Here is a 4659-nt window from a genome sequence, read left to right on the forward strand (position 1 = left end):
TTGGATTTTTGGCAAAAAAAGAAATTGTTGCATTTGATTTAAACACCATTTATCTCGAAGCTCAAAGTGTTTGATAAGTTTTCAATATATTTCTACAAGCTTGAATTTTTGAGCTCACATATTTATATGGATGTTGTAATTAGTGCATTGTGTTACATTAATGCTGTTAGATGAGCAGTTAAAAGGCAATCTCTCTCCCTCCCTCTTCTACTCTGTCTTTTTCTTCATCTTTTTCTTCACCTTTTCCCTCAACCTCTTCCATTACTCGTGTAGGGTTGCATATGGTACTGCATAATAGGTTCAGTTTGTAAACATATGTATAAAACAGAGGTTTATGTGTTTATGTTTATACTTACACACACACACACACACACACACACACACACACACACACACACACACACACACACACACACACACACACACACACACACTCTCACACACACACACACACACACACACACACACACACACACACACACACACACACACACACACACACACACACACACATATATGTGTGTATATATACATATACACATACATGTGTATATATACATATATACATATACATATACACATACATGTGTATATATACATATATACATATATGTGTATGTATATATATATGCATATATGTTTATGCATATACACATGTATGTAGATAAACATACACTTAAGTTGAGATTTTTGTTGTCTGTGGAAAGAGATTAACTCATTAAATATTCATCAGGCTTTTTTTTCCTTATTCTTTCTATCAAAGAACATCTTAAAAAACATTTTAAGTTGGAGTCAAATGTTAGTAGAAATATAAAGACTTGTTATCCCCAAGATGTGTAGATTCAGTAAACAAGACAAGAGACGAGACACGTTGTATGGCAGATGCTGTAACATATGCTTAAAAAATCAGTGTGTCCTAGCTTGGAAGTTCACTTTTCTCCTTGTCCTTTTCCGGTGATAAATCTGTTGCCTTATTCTAATAGCTTGTTATCAACCACTCAGGATAGGTGGAAGTTGCTTCACAGATTGATGGATAATTATTATCGTGAATTCATAATAGTTTCCTGTGTCGTCAGGATTAAACTGCACATCTAATTCATGAGGATGCTCTATTAGGAATGCATATGTGCAATATATTTTTTATTTCCTTTATCTGAACCATTGCTGTGATTGATTACAAATTGGTGTTTCATGATATAGTTAAGCTCTAAAAGCATACTCATCACTGATTATTAATGTTGATTATGGTAAAACACTTATTTTTGGTTGTTGTGAATACTAAAATGTTATATTAGGAGAGAAATTATGATATATCTTTAGCTATATTTTAATAGTACAGTATTGCAACAAGACAAAGATAATTATGTATTAGTTAATTACCAAGTAATTAGAATAGATCTTTAGTTTCTATAGTTTCATCATATATAACTCATTTTTTGGAAATAAGGTTGTTAGTGTATTATTTAGAAATGCCATTTGCATTCTTAATATACTCACAATTTTACTGTACATTGATTCTTCCTAAAATTTGATGAAACTAATCACTTCTGCTGTTTCATTAATATTGCTGAAGACTTCAGAAAATATAATACCCAAAGTTTTCAATTTCATTCTTTGGCTACAATGAAGTAAAGTACCATATTGGACTGACAGAAGATGGAAGTGATAGGTTAAAGTATTCTATTATAGTTTGAAATTCTTAAGGTAGAGAGATTTCTCAAGTAGATTAAAACTCAAAAGGTTAGATGCCCTGAATCACTACTGTCAATGGCTTCGTAGCAAGTATTTGACCTGATATTACACTAATCATATAGATATGTGGTATTAGATGCATCAGGAATGGGCTTATGTAGAAAGCTGTATAGCTTCACATTCAGTTTAAATCTGAATTGCTTTTATCTTTGAATTTTTGAAATTTTCAATTCCAGCATTGAATGTTGGAATATTAAGAAACGTCTTTCTTTAATTTACAAACAGCTTCTTCGTAGAATCTCTGGGCAACCAAAGTTGTATGATAAGGCTCAAATTACGATATTGTAAGCGTTACACTGAAATGTTCCTTGAAGAATTTTAAACTTTCTAGATAGTGTTAAGACGGCCACATCAGTTTAGAGCATACAGTTCTCCTAACCTTTACATTGCTTATCTGCAAGAAGCTTGTAGTCCAAATATATTAGAATTATGTAGGTTAGGAGCATGTGGTATACTCTTTTATAATATTAGATCATCAGTATTTTGATTTGTTACATTGCCATGTTTATATTTCAAACTCCTCTGCAGTGGTTGCTTGCTTCGTGATTGCTGTTACACACAAAGCTCTCAACTCAAGTAAGCTAGAACACCATCACAGATTGTGGCTGTGGCTGCTGATCTGACCTAAGGTTTCTCTTTTCTTCCCGCAATTTTGCTGTCTTTGTTTGTAGTCAGCATAGTTCTGCAGATCATATTTCATAGAATTATAGAACCTTTATTTCTCTCTCTCTCTCTCTCTTTCTATTTCTTTTTCTTTCTTTTCCTTTCTTTTCTGTTTGTTCATTTTTTTTTCTATATTGTTATGTAAAACATAGCTGTACCATATTTGGTGTCTACTTACAGCTAATGTATGTTCATTTGTCTCCATGACTTTCAGCCATAGGTGTAAGTCCCTCAGCAGTGCACTCTGAATATTGAGATATGAGGATTGGCCGCAATGCAATGCATAATACTAGTGTGTGTTGCAGTTCTGTTCATTGTATTTTCAAGCCAGGTTAAAATGCATTTTTTTTTTTCTCCAGTTACTGTTGCCTTAAATTTGGCCAACAGTCTATTTCTGGATTCACAGTACTAGTGGAAGTGAAACTTGCAGATATCTGTATAAATAAAATGGCAATAAATAACTATTTATTTTTAAGGTGAATCTGAGAATTGGATGTTTTTTGGAGATAACAATTCGTATTATCTAATGTTTTGAATTATTATTTGAATATTGGAAAATAGGAATTATGAATGTACAGATCTACTGAAAACTTGGTAATCCAGGTAAGATCTTCCTGTGTGACTGATTAACAAAACATTTTGTATTACCTACATAATCTGTATGGTAAATTCATGCATTGTACAGTTTGGCTAACCTGATAGACGTTAGGTCATCAGAACCATGCCAGGTTTGGGAAGTGTGTGTGTGCGTGTGTGTGTGTGTGTGTGTGTGTGTGTGTGTGTGTGTGTGTGTGTGTGTGTGTGTGTGTGTGTGTGTGTGTGTGTGTGTGTGTGTGTGTGTGCATGCATGCATGCATACATGCATGCATGCATGCACGCACGCGCACATGCACGTCTACACTTGTGCTTTCTGGCATGCACATGTGTGTGCAAGATGGCACGTGTGAGAGAGAGAGAGAGTGAACGTGTGTGTGTGTGTGTGTGTGTGTGTGCGTGTGTGTGTGTGTGTGTGTGTGTGCGTGTGTGTGTGTGTGTGTGTGTGTGAGCGCACGTGTGCGCATTCATGTGTGTTTGACTGGAGTTTTGTGTGTGCACACATGTGTGTGCATGTCCATTAATGCATTGTTAAATTCACGTACTTCAGTCGTCACATTTTGGGACATACTTATTATTGTATCTTCCTTTCTAAACTATGCTCTATGCACAATACAAGCTTTAATCTCATTATTGAATTTTATTAACCTATCTTGATAATTTTATTCTAAAATACACATTTTAAACAAAGAATACTGCAAATTCATTTGTGCCTGTGTTTGATTCATTTGATTTCAAATGCAAGCATACTTTCATCACTCACCATGGAGGCTGGGTAAACTGTGGAACTTGGGACCCATAAGGAGGGTGTCCACAGTTCCTAAGACAGAGAACAGAGGAAACCTGCTTTACCCTCAACTTAGAGCAGGGGCTTTAAACATTCAGCCTATGGCATGTATGCAGCCTGCCACAGTGCCTGTAGCAATTTTACGTGATTTATCAAGCCAGTCCTTCATCTCTTAAAATTATCACTTACACTCTTACATTTTTTTTTTTCTTCTTCTTCTTTTATTGTATTTTTGTAATGAATTAAATACCCTCTATGTGTCCAAACTGGTCATGACCATCCAAATTGCTCTGCTCTGTCTGTGCTAATTCTGGTGGCTCCCATAATGTATTTTATAGGGGCTGCCCTGCCTACAAGCTTGAATCTGAAGTAGCACTTCTCATATTCAAACAAGGCCAATGTCTATGCCAGACAAGAAACACGCCGACAAGGTTTTTTGCTTTCTACACATTCCAAAACTGTATGCACTGCTCCTCTCCCATTTTCTCAAGAAGTATCTCTTCCCTCTAACCTGAACCATTCTATCTCTACTCTCTCTCTTCCCCAGTCAAAGTCCTTTTCCTGTTTAAGTCCAGGTACTCCAATCTTTACCACCTCCCTGGTGCCTAACCCTCCCCCTCTCCCTCCCCCTCCTACTCACTCTACCTGTCACACTAGACATTCTTAACATTCCATTCCATCTTCTACCACATCCTCTCCAACACCCACCTCTCCCGCTGCTCCTTGTACGTCTATTCCCTCTTTTCCTCCTTTGTTTCTCTGACCTCCTCACCCCTCCCTTCCAGAAACTCTTGAAAACATGTTCCTATTTGCTCTACATTCAAAGTATTTGCTGATATCCATCCTCTTCCTCCTCAAGTTCC

Source organism: Penaeus monodon, chromosome 36, assembly GCF_015228065.2.
Source record: "Penaeus monodon isolate SGIC_2016 chromosome 36, NSTDA_Pmon_1, whole genome shotgun sequence".
Lineage (NCBI taxonomy): Eukaryota > Metazoa > Arthropoda > Malacostraca > Decapoda > Penaeidae > Penaeus > Penaeus monodon.